The 17225-nt window shown below is 38.4% G+C and overlaps 1 long non-coding RNA gene and 1 other non-coding gene across 2 annotated transcripts in view; one reads left to right on the top strand and one right to left on the bottom strand.

The window, feature by feature from the left end:
- LOC109029068 (uncharacterized) overlaps positions 1 to 17225 on the bottom strand; it is a 47726-nt gene that overhangs the window by 8421 nt on the left and 22080 nt on the right. The window contains exon 5 of the long non-coding RNA XR_008670513.2: positions 8181 to 8288. This is a non-coding gene — a long non-coding RNA (uncharacterized lncRNA). The remainder of the gene's footprint in view (positions 1 to 8180; positions 8289 to 17225) is intronic.
- LOC115930281 (U6 spliceosomal RNA) lies at positions 1185 to 1291 on the top strand. The gene has a single exon (XR_004066932.1). It is a non-coding gene; the product is annotated as a U6 spliceosomal RNA (small nuclear RNA).

The following is a 17225-nucleotide window of genomic DNA, read 5'->3' as shown; positions in this document are numbered from 1 at the left end:
CCAAGAAAGGATTCCCCCCCAGAAAAAGGATAGAAAAAATTTGTGACATTTGACACGCCCATTCATGTCCCTCCTTTATGCATTATACTGTGAAGCAACTGGGAGGAACCACCCCATACAGCGGATTCTCTCTCCTGATGGAAACAAAAAAGTGGACCATGCATCTAATGCTCTGGCTTGTCTGAGGGCTGCCTGAGGAACTGGTTTCTGTCTTCCCTGACTCACAGTGCTGGTAGGACTGGTAGTAGAGTGTGGAAGGCACTGAAGGCAAAGGCAAGCAGCATGTTAGAGTTGCAGTTTTATAGGACAACACCAAGAAAAGTAAGACATGAGAAAAGGTTTCAAAGATCCCAGAACCTCAAACTGGGTTGATTGGTAAAGCTAAGAGAGGTGGTTGTTTTTCCAAAGGCCCAAAACCCAGAAAAAAAGTATATATATCTCACAAGGCATACAAAGAAACAGAGAAACATGGCCCAATCAAAGGACCAAAATAAAACCTGTCCTAAAACTAAAGCAACACAGATCTAAGAGCTGCTTGACAAAGAATTTTTTAAATTGTCATAAATACACTCAATGAGCTCAAAAAGGGCACAGGTATGCAGCTAAAGGAAATAAGAAAAATGGTGCATCAACATGATGAGGTTATTAACAAATATACAAAACACTATAACAAAGAACCAAATGGAAATTATGGAGTGAAAAATACAATAACTGAACTGAAAAGCTTATTAGAGGGGTTCAATAGCAGACTTGATCAAAAAGAAGAATCAAAGGTAAATTCATTGGCAAATAGAGTAACATGTACTATCTTAATTTTGGTGCATAGATTTTAAACGATAAAATTGCACAACAAATAAGTACAATTGCTTGTTAACTGGTATACAGTATATAAATATGTAACTTGTGACATCAATAACATAAAGTGTTGCGGGGGGGCAAAGCTGCAAAGTAGTACAGTGTTTGTGTATGACTGAAGTTGTTAACAGTTTAAAATAGACTACTATAACTTTAAGATGCTTTACATAATTACCATGGTGACCACAAAGAAAATATCTATAGAAGACAGGAAAAAAGAAAATGCAAAAAGAATCAAAGTATGTCACTCCGAAAAATCAGTGTAATACAAAGGAAGGCAGAGAAAGTGAGGGATAAAAAACTCACAGGACATGCAAAAAAAATTGACAGTGCTTGCTTCAGCAGTACATAAACTAAAGTCGGAACAAGACAGAGAAGACTTGTGTGGCCCTTGAGCAAGGATGACATGCAAATTTGTGAAGTGTCTTATTTCTTAACAAAAAGCAATTAAGAAAATTACAAAGTAAATCTTAATATCAGGACATATATAGGCTAAAACTGAAAAAATGGAAAAAAACATATTCTGGGCAAATAATAACCAAAATAGAGCAAGAGTGGCTATACTAATAGCAAACAAATAGACTTTAAATGAAAAACTTATAGAAGACAAAGAAGGACAACATATAATGAAAAACATTCAATTCACCATGAATATATTACAATTATGAATACTTATGCACCAAACCTAATAGCTCCTAAATATATAAATCAAGCTTTGAAAGAATTGAAGGGAGAAAAATACAGAAACACAATTGTAGTATACTTCAATAAGTTACATTTAATAGTTGACAGAAGAACCAGACAGAAGATTAATAAGGAAATAGAAAACTTGAACAACAGTATAAACCAATCGGACCCAACAGATATATACAGAACATTCCAACCAACAGCACCAGGGTATGCATTCGTTTTGAGTGCACATGGAACATTCTCCAGGATACATCACATGTTAGGTCACAAAACATGTCTTAACAAATTCAAAAAACATTTAAATCATAGAAAGTATCTTTTCCAATCACCATATAGTGAACTAGAAATCACTAACACAAGAGAAACTGAAAAATCTACAAATATTTAGAAATTAAACAACTCTTAAATGACCAGTGGGGTCACAAAACAAGTCACAATGGAAATTAGGAAATACACTGAGACAAATGAGAGTGAAAACACAACATACCAAAACTTGTGGGATGGAGCAAAAGCAATGATAAAGAAATTTTCATGATCTAACTTTACACCTTAGGAAACCAAAAAATAAGAACAAACTAAACTCAAATTTAGCAGAAGGGAAATAATAAAGATTAGAGCAGCGATAAACAAAATAAAAACTAAAAATAATGGACAAAAACCAATAAAATTCATAAACCCTTAGCTAGATTAAAAAAAAGAGAAGATGCAAATAAATAAAATCAGAAGTGAAAAAAGAGATATTACAATTGATACCACAGAAATAAAAAGGATCATGAGAATACTGTGAACGATGGCATGCCAACAAATTGAATAACCTAAAAGAAATGTACAAATTCCTAGAAACATACAATCTAGCAAGACTGAATCATGTAGATACAAAAAATCTGAAAAGATCAATAAATAGTATGAAGATTGAATTAGTAATCAAAAATCCCCCTAAAAAGAAATCCCAGATGGCTTCACTGGAGAATTCTACTAAACATTTACAAAAGAATTAACACCAGTTTTCCTGAAACTCTTTCATAGAATTCAAGAGGAGGGAATGCTTCTAAGTTCCTTATATCAGGCCAAAATTGCCCTAATACCAAAGTGAGGCAAAGACACTGCAAGAAAAGAAAACTACAGACCAATATCTCCGATGAATGTGAATGCAAAAATCCTCAACAAAATACTAGCAAACCAAATTAAATAGCATATTAAAAGAATCATATATGATAACCAAATGGGATTTACTCCAGGAATGCAAGGAGAGTTTAGCATATGAAAATCAATCTCTGGGTGCAATGGCTCATGCCTGTGATCCCAGCACTTTGTGAGGCGGAGGTGGGTGGATTGCTTGAGCTCAAGAGTTCAAGACCAGCCTGGGCAACATGGCAAAACCCCATCTCTATAAAAAAATATGAAAACTAGCCAGGCGTGGTGGTACATACTTGTAGTCCCAGCTACTCGGGAGCCTGAGGTGAGAGGATTGCTTGAGCTCAGGAGATTAAGACTGTAGTGAGTCAAGATAGCGCCATTCCACTCCAGCCTGGGTGACAGAGTGAGACCCTGTCTCATTAAAAAAAAAAAAAAGTAAGAAAAAAAGAAAAAAACAGTGTAATATAACACATTAACAGAATAAAGGACAAAAATCACGATTATCTCAATCAGTGGAGAAATATCATTTGACAAGATTAAATACTCTTTCATGTTAAAACACTTAATAAAATGGGAAGAGAAGGCCAGTCCATGAACACAATTAAGACCATTTATAAAGAGGCCACAGATAACATCATACACAAGGATAAAAGACTAAAAGCTTTTTCTCTAATATCAGAAACAAGGCAAAGATGCTCACTCTTACTACTTCTATTCAACATAGAACTGAAAATTATAGCCAGAACAATTAAGCAATAAAAAGAAATAAAAGGCATCCATATGGGAAAAGAAGAAGTAAATAATCTCTGTTTACAGAGGACAAAATTGTATACATAGAAAACTCTAATGATTCCATACACAATAAAAATCTGTTAGAACTAATAAATGAATTAAGCAAAGTTGCAAGATACAAAACCAACACACAGAAATCAGTTGCATTTCTATACATGAATAATGAACAATCCAAAAAGGAAATTAAGAAAACAAATCCATTTACAATTTCACTCAAAACAATAAAAAGCTTAGGAATAAACCTAACCAAGGAGATGAGAAGCTTGTACACTGCAAACCATAAAACGTTGCTGAATGAAATTAAAGCAGACACTAATAAATGAAAGATATCCTGTGTTCATGGATTAGATAACTTAATATTGTTACATTGTTCATAATGTCCGAAGTGACCTACAGAGTCAATGCAATCCTTATCAAAATCCTTATGGGATCTTTTGGAGAAATAGAAAAATGTATCCTGAAATTCATTTGGTATATCAAAGGACTCCGAATAGTCAAAACAATTTTGAAAAAGAACAAAGTTGGAAGACTTACATTTCCTGATTTCAAAACATATTACAAATCTATGATAATCAAAGTAGTGTGGTACTAGCACAAAAACAAATAGACCAGTTGAATAGAATACACAGCCTATAAATTAAATTTTCATGCATGTGGTCAAATGATCTTTGACAAGGACGCCAAGACCACTCAGTGGGGAAAAACAGTCTCTTCAACAACTGATATTGAAAAAACTGGATATCTACATGCAAAAGAATGAAGTTGGGCCTTTATTTTACACCATTAACTCAAAATATATTAATGACTTAAACATAAAACCTAAATTTATAAAATTCCTATAAGAAAACATATAGGGAAAGCTTCATGACACTGGACTTGACAATGATTTATTGGATATGACACTAAAAACACAGGTAATGAAAGCAAAAATAGATAAATGAGACTATATGAATCTTAAAAACTTTTGTGCAACAAAGGACACAATCAACAGAGTGAAAAGAGGCCAGGTGCAGTGGCTCAGGCCTGTAATCCCAGCACTTTGGGAGGCCAAGGTGGGCAGATCACCTGAAGTCAGGAGTTGGAGACCAGCCTGGCCAACATGGTGAAACCCTGCCTCTACTAAAGATACAAAAAATTAGCCAGGTGTGGTGGCATGTGCTTGTAATCCCAGCTACTTGGGATGCTGAGGCAGGAGAATCGCTTGAATCCGGGAAGCAGAGGTTGCAGTGAGCCAAGATGGCGCCATTACACTCCAACCTGGATGACAGGGTGAGACTCCGTCCAAGAAAACAGAGCGAAAAGGCAATGTGTGGAATAGAAGAAAAGATTTTCCTTTCTAAAATTTGATAAGAGATTAATATCCAGAATATACAAAGAACTCTTATGTCTCATAAGCAAAAATCAAATTGCCTGATTAAAAAATGGGCAAAGAAATTGAATAGATGTTTCTTCAAAGATAACATGTAAGTGGCCAACAGGAATATAAAAAGTTGCTCAACTTCACTAATCATCAGGAAAATGTAAGTCAAAACCACAATGAGAAAAAAACTTCCAGTTTCCGGTTCTGCCTATAAGGTGCTTGGAAGTTGCCACTTCAGATTAAATACGAGGAAAAGTTGAACAGACTGACAAATCAACAACTCTTCTAGGATATGTAACAGCACTGAAGAAACAGCAAATGGCTGCACTCAGGTTTGAAGAGGCAGACGGGAAAATACAGGAAGAGAAACTATCATGAGAGCAAGAGCTGGGAGAGGAAAACACGGACTATAATGGATGAGGTGCTGGAGGCACAGTGCAGGCAACTTTGAGAGTTAAAAACTCCAGGGGGACCCAGTCATATGAGGATCCCACAATTTTGTGAGATTTACCTCTGGGAACTTGATCAGGTTCTCACAGAAAATATTAGAGAAAAACCCTCTCATGCTTCCAGTAGGGGGGAGAAAGGAATAATTTTAAAATATGCCAGAGCACTGTGTTCTTCTTCTTTCTTCTTTCTTCTCCTTCTTCATTTTTTTTTTTTTTTCTTACACTGTGTTCTTCTTAAAAAGGTTCTGCCCTCAGGAGACAATAGTAAACCAGGACCTACATTGCTGGGGCATTATTAAGAGTCTAACTGACCTAGAAGAAGCGTTATACAACTCTAGTCAGCTCTAGCCTTCCACATGGGAGAAGAGAAATATCCAACTTCAGACCACTCTAGCCATCCTTTCACGCCTAAGTGGGATGGAAAAGAAAATAGAAACATTTGTGAAGCTCGCAGTCCAGAGGCCTCACTACAAATCTGAGATCTGGTCTTACTTCCCTCTCCCCACACCTCACCGCAATACTAAAGATCAAATTGCAGCGGTTCCTTTTTTCTTAGTATATTATCAGGCTATCAAGGGGGAAAAAAAAGCCATTTTAAAAGGCAAAAAATCAATGAAAGGACAGAGCAAGCATCAGAACCAGGCATAGAAGGGATGTTAGAATTAAAAACAAGATGAGGTATCACTTCAAACCTATTAGGATGGCTACTGTTAAACAAAATGAAATAAAACAGAAAATAAGTGTTGGTAAGGATGCGGAGAAATTGGAAACCTTATGCATTGTTGGTGGGATTGTAAAGTGCTGCCACCACTATGAAAAATAGTGTGATGATTCCTCAGAACACTAAAAATAGAATTACCATATGACCCAGTAATCCCCCTTCTAGGTATATTAAAAGAAAGAAGGAAGGAAAGAAAAGAAAAGAAAGAGAGAAAGAAAGAAAGAGAGAAAGAAAGAAAGAAGGAAAGAAAGAGAAAGAAAGAAAGAAGGAAAGAAAGACAGAGAGAAAGAGAGAAAGAAAGAAAGAGAAAGAAAGAGAAAGAAAGAAGGAAAGAAAGAGAGAGAAAGAAAGAAAAAGAAAGAAAGGAAGGAAAGAAAGAAAGAAAGAGAAAGAAAGAAAGAAGGAAAGAAAGAGAGAGAGAAAGAGAGAGAGAAAGAAAAAGAAAGAAAGAAAGAAAAAAAGAAAGAGAAAGAAAGAGAGAGACAGGAGAGAGAGAAAGAAAGGAAGAAAGAAAGAGTCTCTGCTACGGTTTGAATGTGCCCCCTCCAAATTCATGTTGAAACTATCTGCATTGTGGTGGTATTAAGAGGTGAGGCCTTTGGGGAAGTGTTTGAGTCATGAGGGTTCCAGCCTCATAAATGGATTAGTGCCTTTTATAAGGGATGGAGGGAACTAGCTTTAGGCCCTTTTGCTCTTCTGCCTTTTGCCATGTGAAGACTCAGCATTCATGCTTTTTGCATTTTTCACCCCCTCCACCATGTGAGGATGCAGCAGGAATGTCCTTGCCAGACAGCAAGTGCCAGCACATTGATCGTGGACTTTCTAGCCTCCAGAACTGTAAAAATTAAATTTCTATTCTTTATAAATTACCCAGTCTTGGTATTTTGTTATACCAGCACAAATGGACTAAACCAGTCTCAAGGAGATATTTTTACACCCATGTTCGCAGCAGTACTAGTTACAGAAGCCAGAAAGTAGAAGCATGTCAAGTGTCCACTAGCAGGTGAGGGACTAAGATGTGGTATATTCATACAGTGGAATATTATTCAGCCTTAAAAAGGAAGGAAATTCTGAAGCATGTTGCAACATGGATGAACCTTGAGAACATTATGCCAAGTGAAATAAGCCAGTTATAAAAAAGACAAATAATGGGCCGGGTGCTGTGGCTCACACCTGTAATCCCAGCACTTTGGGAAGCCGAGGTGGGCAGATCACCTGAGGTCAGGAGTTCGAGACCAGCCTGACTAACATGGTGAAACCCTGTCTCTACTAAAATTACAAAAATTAGCTGGGTGTAGTGGTGGCGCCTGTAATCCCAGCTACTTGGGAGGCTGAGGCAGGAGAATCGCTTGAACCCAAGAGGCAGAGGTTGCAGTGAGCCTAGATTGTACCACTGCACTCCAGCCTGGGCGACAGAGCAAGACTGTCTCAAAAAAAAAAAAAAAAAACACAGATAATGTATGATTCCACTTACATGAAGTACCTAGGGAAGTCAAATTCATAGAGGAAAAAAAGTAAAGCGGTGATTTCCAGGAGCTGAGAGGAGCAAGGCATGAGGGGTTATTGTTTAAAGGGTACACTGATTCAGTTTTGTAAGATGAAAAAAGTTCTGAAGATCTGTTTTATAACAATGTCAATAACTTAACATTAGTGAACTCTACATTTAGAAACGATTATGCTGGCACATTTTATGTTGTGTGTTTTTTTTAACCATAGTAAAAAAATACACAAGAAAAGTTGTGTCATTGGGGGAGCCCTAGTGTTCAGTGATGACAAATAAAAGAAGAGAAGCATATTCTCTGAGAAGACTGAGAATGTAAGGACAGTGTTTTCAATGAAATATCCTCTCTCTCTCCATCCACAGAATTGGAAGATGGTCAATCATATCGGAAGAGTGCAGTAAGACAATGAAGATGGGAGAGTGAGTGAAAGCCTCTAAGGATTAAAGACTGTGTGGCACTATCACTCCATTTATCTTCTGCCTCATCTGTTATTTACCGCCTGTGTGCACCGTAATTAGCCCATTCAAATTCAGAATTATAAACAAAATGTTTCCTGCTAAATTTAAACAGTTAAAAAGTGCTTATTGCCGCCTAAGAAAAATGTAAGCTATTAACAGGATTAGGCGTGATTTCTGAGTTAAGACAGATGTGTTCTAACCATGGAAGGGACTCACCGTTTGGCTGTGGCTTTTCTATTTGCTTGGACTTCTCACTCATCAGAGTCCAGATGTACCAGTTAAGCTTCATTTAAGTCTCAGTTCTTCTTTCTTTCTTCTGTGTTCCTATAGATTTTACATATAAATACATTTATAATGTATTTGCAATGTGGTAATATAAATGTATGTCTATTTTTGCTAGGAAATGAAAATTTTCCCTTGAACTGTGACTGTTTTTGTAATGCCAGAGAACGACACAAATGTATATTGAAGGAAGAATGGATATGTGGTGTATTTATTGTGCTTATCCTATGCTTCCTATTTGTACTGGAGTGTAGCTCTGGAAAACCTCCTATATTTGTTTTCTAGGGCTTCCATAACGAAATGCCACAGACTGGGTGGCTTAAATAAAAATAATTAAATAAAAAATAATTTTTTTTCAGAGTTCTAGAGTCTAGAAATCTGAGATCAGGGTGTTGGTTAATTTCTTTTCTTTCTTTTTTGTTTTGATGGAGTCTCTCTCTGTCACCCATGCTGGAGTGCAGTGGCACAATCTCGGCTCACAGCAACCTCCGCCTCACAGGTTCAAGTGACTCTGCCTCAGCATCCCGAGTAGCTGGGACTATACAAGCATGTGCCACCACGCCCGGCTAATTTTTGTATTTTTAGTAGAGACAGGGTTTCACCATATTGGCCAGGCTGGTCTTGAACTCCCAAAGTCATGATCCACCCACCTCGGCCTCCCAAAGTGCTGGGATTACAGGCACGAGCCAGGAGTTGATTTCTTTTAAGGCCTCTCTGCTTGGCTTGCAGATGGTCATCTTCTCTCTTTGTCTTCACCTGGTCTTACCTCTGTATGTACCTATGTCTTAATCTCTTCTTATGAGGAGTCCAGTCATATTTGATTAGGGCTCACCTTTAACTTATTTACCTCTTTAAGGACTCCATCTTCTAAGGGCTAAGATGTCAATATATGAATTCTGGGGACAAGAGTAGGAACACAATTCAGCCCATAACACCTCCTAACAAATTTTCCACATTTAATCTAGGCGAATGGTTATATTTGTCCTCAAAAGATAATTTTGTGTGTGTGTGGTTGGGCATTATAACTGAATTTACCATTACTAATGCAAGAAAATCATACAGCAAAATATATGATTTTAAAATACCAACTGAACCTACTGATCAAGACTTGAAATATAAACTCTTTCCAATAATAAATGTACTTTCTATAACCTGTTCAATAATACATTATACTAGTATTCAGAACATTGTCAAAATTGTGATGAAAAAAGATATTGTATGAAAGTTTTTGATGTTCAAAGTTCAGAAATTTCCACTGCAAACAAAATTAGGTCAGTTGCACAGGAAATATTTACCACAAAAGTCTCTACCGAAAGATACTTTTATAAACTGTCATCAATCAGCATGTCAGCTATCAGTGCAGCTATAAGCATAAGCCTGAAGTCCATTCACTAAGATGGGGATACATATTGTTAAAGCTCACTTTTGTAATCTAAGAATTGTGTTTATTTTTAGAATAGCACAGTTCTCCCATCATTTTCGTGTTATCAAATACAAATACAAAGGTTAGGGACGGGGGATAAAGCAGCTGCTGGAAGTCAAATTCTCAGAGTATAAAGTAACATGATCTCCTCATTATGAGAGTCATGTGAGACTCCAATTCAGTCATTCAGTTACTGTTCAGAAAACATCTACTATGTTACGCTCCACATTATTTGTTGGGAGGGTTATACCAAAATGTTAAATATAAAATACAAATGCATAATAGAAACCTAGCAACGACAAAGGTAAAATACAAGCTGTGTCTTCAGAAAAAAAGGAAGTGGTAAATTCTTGCTGATTTTGCAAAGATGGTTGTGGTGTTCCGGATGGTGGTAAAAGTAAGAGAGCTTCTCTGAAGCAAATAACATTCTAAAACAAGTGGTCAAGGAGCTTGGATTTTGAACGCCATGAAAAGAAAAAAATTACATGAAATAGGTCTCATCTAGCAATAAATATTTATAATAAAAGCAGACAGAACATGCCTGCAAATACTCTGCACCAACTTCAGATTAGATGTTACCTCTGGTAAAAAGTAAAGGGAAAAATGCCATTAGTTGTGTCTGTTTTATTTGTTCATTTTTTAACCTGATATGAAGAAAAGGTGGGCAAAAGTGATAGTAAAAACCACTTATTCATCCATAGCTTTGTTCTTTTGCCTTAGGACTGTCTTGGCAATGAGGGCTCTTTTTCGGTACCAGTACCATGTTATTTTGGTTACTGGAGTCTTGTAGTACAGTTTGAAGTCGGGTAGCGTGATGCCTCCAGCTTCATTCTTTTGGCCTAGGATTGACTTGGCAATGCGGGCTCTTTTTTGGTTCCATATGAACTTTAAAGTAGTTTTTCCCAATTTTGTGAAGAAAGTCATTGGTAGCTTGATGGGGATGGCATTGAATCTGTAAATTACCTTGGTCAGTATGGCCATTTTCTTTTTTTTTTTTTTTTTTGAGGCGAAGTCTCGCTCTGTGGCCCAGGCGGGAGTGCAGTGGCGCAATCTCGGCTCACTGCAAGCTCCGCCTCCCGGGTTCACGCCATTCTCCTGAGTATGGCCATTTTCACAATATTGATTATTCCTATCCATGAGCATGGAATGTTCTTCCATTTGTTTGTGTCCTCTTTTATTTCGTTGAGCAGTGGTTTGTAGTTCTCCTTGAAGAGGTCCTTCACATTCCTTGTAAGTTGGATTCCTAGGTATTTTATTCTCTTTGAAGCAATTGTGAATGGAGTTCACTCATGATTTGGCTCTCTGTCTGTTATTGGTGTATAGGAATGCTTGTGATTTTTGCACATTGATTTTGTATCCTGAGACTTTGCTGAAGTTGCTTATCAGCTTAAGGAGATTTTGGGCTGAGACAATGGGGTTTTCTAAATATACAATCATGTCATCTGCAAACCAGTACAATTTGACTTCCTCTTTTCCTAATTGAATACCCTTTATTTCTTTCTCCTGCCTGATTGCCCTGGCCAGAACTTCCAACACTATGTTGAATAGGAGTGGTGAGAGAGGGCATCCCTGTCTTGTGCCAGTTTTCAAAGGGAATGCTTCCAGTTTTTGCCCATTCAGTATGATATCGGCTGTGGGTTTGTCATAAATAGCTCTTATTATTTTGAGGTACATCCCATCAATACCTAGTTTATTGAGAGTTTTTATCATGAAGGGCTGTTGAATTTTGTCAAAGGCCTTTTCTGCATCTATTGAGATAATCATGTGGTTTTTGTCTTTGGTTCTGTTTATATGCTGGATTACGTTTATCGATTTGTGTATGTTGGACCAGCCTTGCATCCCAGGGATGAAGCCCACTTGATCATGGTGGATAAGCTTTTTGATGTGCTGCTGGATTTGGTGTGCCAGTATTTTATAGAGGATTTTTGCATCGATGTTCATCAGGGATATTGGTCTAAAATTCTCTTTTTTTGTTGTGTCTCTGCCAGGCTTTGGTATCAGGATGATGCTGGCCTCCTAAAATGAGTTAGGGAGGATTCTCTCTTTTTCTATTGATTGGAATAGTTCCAGAAGGAATGGTACCAACTCCTCTTTGTACCTCTGGTAGAATGTGACTGTGAATCTGTCTGGTCCTGGACTTTTTTCGATTGGTAGGCTATTAATTATTGCCTCCATTTCAGAGCCTGTTATCGGTCTATTCATGGATTCAACTTCTTTCTGGTTTAGTCTTGGGAGGGTGTATGTGTCCAGTAATTTATCCATTTCTTCTAGATTTTTTAGTTTATTTACATAGAGGTGTTTATAGTATTCTCTGATGGTAGTTTGTATTTCTGTGGGCTCGGTGGTGATATCCCCTTTATCATTTTTTTATTGAGTCTATTTGATTCTTCTCTCTTTTCTTCTTTATTAGTCTTGCTAGCTGTCTATCAATTTTGTTGATCTTTTCAAAAAACCAGCTCCTGGATTCATTGATGTTTTGAAGGGTTTTTTTTCTCTATCTCCTTCAGTTCTGCTCTGATCTTAGTTATTTCTTGCCTTCTGCTAGCTTTTGAATGTGTTTGCTGTTGCTTCTCTAGTTCTTTTAATTGTGATGTTAGGGTGTCGGTTTTAGATCTTTCCTGCTTTCTCTTGTGGGCATTTAGTGCTATAAGTTTCCTTCTACACACTGCTTTAAATGTGTCCCAGAGATTCTGGTATGTTGTGTCTTTGTTCTCATTGGTTTCAAAGAACATCTTTATTTCTGCCTTCATTTCGTTGTGTACCCAGTAGTCATTCAGGAGCAGGTCGTTCAGTTTCCATGTAGTTGAGCGAGTTTCTTAATCCTGAGTTCTAGTTTGATTGCACTGTGGTCTGAGAGACAGTTTGTTATAATTTCTGTTCTTTTACATTTGCTAAAGAGTGCTTTACTTCCAACTATGTGGTCAATTTTGGAATAAGTGTGATGTGGTGCTGAGAAGAATGTATATTCTGTTGATTTCAGGTGGACAGTTCTGTAGATGTCTATTAGTTCTGCTTGGTGCAGAGCTGAGTTCAATTCCTGGATATCCTTGTTAACTTTTTGTCTCATTGATCTGTCTAATGTTGACAGTGGGGTGTTAAAGTCTCCCATTATTATTGTGTGGGAGTCTAAGTCTCTTTGTAGGTCTCTAAGGGCTTGCTTTATGAATCTGGGTGCTCCTGTTTTTGGGTGCATATATATTTAGGATAGTTAGCTCTTCTTGTTGAATTAATCCCTTTACCATTATTTAATGGCCTTCTTTGTCTCTTTTGATCTTTGTTGTTTTAAAGTCTGTTTTATCAGAGACTAGGATTGCAACCCCTGCTTTTTTCTGTTTTCCATTTGATTGGTAAATCTTCCTCCATCCCTTTATTTTGAGCCTACGTGTGTCTCTGCACGTAAATGGATCTCCTGAATACAGCACAATGATGGGTCTTGACTCTTTAGTCAATTTACCAGTCTGTGTCTTTTAATTGGAGCATTTAGCCCATTTCCATTTAAGGTTAATATTGTTATGTGTGAAATTGATCCTGTCATTATGATGTTAGCTGGTTATTTTGCTTGTTAGTTGATGCAGTTTCTTCCTAGCATCGATGGTCTTTACAACTTGGCATGTTTTTGCAGTGGCTGGTCCTGGTTGTTCCTTTCCATGTTTATGGCTTCCTTCAGGAGCTCTTGTAAGGCAGGCCTGGTGGTGACAAAATCTTTCAGCATTTGTTTGTCTGTAAAGGATTTTATTTCTCCTTCACTTATGAAGCTTAGTTTGGCTGGATATGAAATTCAGGGTTGATATGAAATTCTTTTCTTTAAGAATGTTGAATATTGGCCCCCACTCTCTTCTGGCTTATAGAGTTTCTGCTGAGAGATCCGCTGTTAGTCTGATGGGCTTCCCTTTGTGGGTAACCCGACCTTTCTCTCTGGCTGCCCTTAACATTTTTTCCTTCATTTCAACTTTGATGAATCTGAAAATTATGTGTCTTAGAGTTGCTCTTCTTAATGAGTATCTTTGTGGTATTCTCTGTATTTCCTGTATTTGAATGTTGGCCTGCCTTGCTATGTTGGGGAAGTTCTGGATAATATCCTGAAGAGTGTTTTCCAACTTGGTTCCATTCTTCCCATCACTTTCAGGTACACCAATCAGACATAGATTTGGTCTTTTCACATAGTCCCACATTTCTTGGAGGCTTTGTTCATTTCTTTTTACTCTTTTTTTCTCTAAACTTCTCTTCTGGCTTCATTTCATTCATTTGATCTTCAATCCCTGATACCCTTTCTTCCACTTGATCAAATTGGCTACTGAATCTTGTGCATGCATCATGTAGTTCTCGTGCCATGGTTTTCAGCTCCATCAGGTCGTTTAAGGTCTTCTCTACACTGTTTATTCTAGTTAGCCATTTGTCTAATCTTTTTTCAAGGTTTTTAGCTTCTTTGCGATGGGTTCGAACTCGTCCTTTAGCTCGGAGAAGTTTGTTATTACCAATCGCCTGAAGCCATCTTCTCTCAACTCATCAAAGTCATTCTCCATGCAGCTTTGTTCTGTTGCTGGTGAGGAGCTGCATCACTTTTGAGGAGAAGAAGCACTCTGATTTTTAGAATTTTTGGCTTTTCTGTTCTGGTTTCTCCCCATCTTTGTGATTTTATCTACCATTGGTCTTTGATGATGGTAACACACAGATGGTGTTTTGGTTTGGATGTCCTTTCTGTTTGTTCGTTTTCCTTCTTACAGTCAGGACCGTCAGCTGCAGGTCTGCTGGAGTTTGCTGGAGGTGCACTCCAGTCCCTGTTTGCCTGGGTATCACCAGTGGAGACTGCAGAACAGCAAATATTGCAGTACGGCAAATGTTGCTGCCTGATCCTTCCTCTGGAAGCTTCATCTCAGAGGGCCACCTGGCTGTATGAGATGTCAGTCAGCCCCTACTGGGAGGTGTCTCCCAGTTAGGCTACTCGGGCTCAGGGACCCACTAGAGGAGGCAGTCTGTCCGTTCTCAGATCTCAAACTGCATGCTCAGAGAACCACTACTCTCTTCCACGCTGTCAGACAGGGATGTTTAAGTCTGCAGAAGTTTCTTCTGCATTTTATTCAGCTATGCCCTGCCCTCAGAGGTGGAGTCGACAGAGGCAGGCAGGCCTCCTTGAGCTGCGGTGGGCTCCACCCAGTTTGAGCTTCCTGACAGCTTTGTTTACCTGCTCAAGCCTCAGCAATGGTGGATGCCCCTCCCGTAGCCTCGCTGCCACCTTGCAGTTTGATCTCAGACTGCTGTGCTAGCAGTGAGCAAGGCTCCGTGGGCATGGGACCCTCCGAGCCATGCATGGGATATAATCTCCTGGTGTGCCATTTGCTAAGACCATTGGAAAAGTGCAGTATTAGGGTGGGAGTGTCCTGATTTTCCAGGTACCGTCTGTCATGGCTTCCCTTGGCTAGGAAAGGGAATTCCCCAATCCCTTGAGCTTCCTTGGTGAGGCAGTGCCCCACCCTGCACCATGGGCTGTCCCCACTGTCTGCCAAGCCCCAGTGAGATGAACCCAGTACCTCAGTTGGAAATGCAGAAATCACCAATCTTCTGTGTCGCTCACACTGGGAGCTGTAGACTGGAGCTGTTCCTATTCGGCCATCTTGGAACCCAATCCACCTAAGGTCTTGCTCTAAGGTTCTATGCCTGAAAATCTTTGAAAGAGGTGAAGGACCTCTTCAAGGAGAACTACAAACCACTGCTCAATGAAATAAAAGAGGACACAAATAAATGGAAGATCATTCCATGCTTATGGATAGGAAGAATCAGTATTGTGAATATGGCCATACTGTCCAAGGTAATTTATAGATTCAGTGCCATCCCCATCAAGCTACCAATGACTTTCTTCACAGAATTGGAAAAAACTACTTTAAAGTTCATATGGAACCAAAAAAGGGCCCACATTGCCAAGCCAATCCTAAGTCAAAAGAACAAAGCTGGAGGCATCATGCTACCTGACTTCAAACTATACTACAAGGCAACAGCAACCAAAACAACATGGTACTGGTACCAAAACAGAGATATAGACCAATGGAACAGGACAGAGCCCCCAGAAATAATACCACATATCTACAACCATCTGATCTTTGACAAATCTGACAAAAACGAGAAATGGGGAAAGGATTCCCTATTTAATAAATGGTGCTGGGAAAACTGGCTAGCCATATATAGAAAGCTGAAACTGGATCCCTTCCTTACACCTTATAAAAAATTAATTCAAGATGGATTAAAAACCTAAATGTTAGATCTAAAACCATAAAAACCCTAGAAGAAAACCTAGGCAATACCATTCAGGCCATAGGCATGGGAAGGACTTCATGACTAAAACACCAAAAACAATGGCAACAAAGGCCAAAATTGACCAATGGGATCTAACTAAATTAAAGAGCTTCTGCACAGCAAAAGAAACTACCATCAGAGTGAACAGACAACCTATAGACTGGGAGAAAATTTTTACAATCTACCCATCTGACAAAGGGCTAATATCCAGAATCTACAAAGAACTTAAATAAATTTACAAGAAAAAATCAACCAACCCCATCAAAAAATGGGCAAAGGAAATGAACAGACACTTCTCAAAAGAAAACATTTATGCAGCCAACAGACACATGAAAAAATGCTCATCATCACTGGCAATCAGAGAAATGCAAATCTAAACCACAATGAGATACCATCTCACACCAGTTAGAATGACAATCATTAAAAAGTCAGGAAAAAACAGGTGCTGGAGAGGATGTGGAGAAATAGGAACACTTTTACACTGTTGGTGGGACTGTAAACTAGTTCAACCATTGTGGAAGACAGTGTGACGATTCCTCAAGGGACTAGAACTAGAATTTGACCCAGCCATCCCATTACTGGGTATATACCCAAAGGATTATAAATCATGCTGCTATAAAGACACATGCACACATATATTTATTGTGGCACTATTCACAATAGCAAAGACTCGTGAACCATCCCAAATGTCTGTCAATGATAGACTGGATTAAGAATATATGGCACATATGCACCATGGAATACTATGCAGCCATAAAAAAGGATGAGTTCATGTCCTTTGTAGGGACACGGATGAAGCTGGAAACCATCATTCTGAGCAAACTATTGCAAGGACAGAAAACCAAATACCGCATGTTCTCACTCATAGATTGGAATTGAACAATGAGAACATTTGGACACAGGGAGGGGAACACCACACACCGGGGCCTGTCGTGGGGTGGGGGGAGGGGGGAGGGATAGCATTAGGAGATATACCTAATGTAAATGATGAGTTAACGGGTGCAGCACACCGACATGGCACATGTATACATATGTAACAAACCTGTACGTTGTGCACTTAAAGTATAATAATAATTTAAAAAAAGGTAAAAGGAAAAAAAAAGTAGACACATACTATAATCACCTTGAAAAAAAAAGAAAGTCTTTGAAAGAGATAAAAAATTCCAGATACTCCACTTCCTACAATTCTGGCAGTTTCCAAATACTTTTACTTATATGGAAATGCTATCATATCCAAGAGTGCCTTTAGAGCTAAGCTAACAGTAGGC

Source organism: Gorilla gorilla, chromosome 10 (genome assembly GCF_029281585.2).
Source record: "Gorilla gorilla gorilla isolate KB3781 chromosome 10, NHGRI_mGorGor1-v2.1_pri, whole genome shotgun sequence".
NCBI lineage: Eukaryota > Metazoa > Chordata > Mammalia > Primates > Hominidae > Gorilla > Gorilla gorilla.
This window is presented reverse-complemented; position numbering and strand designations above follow the sequence as displayed.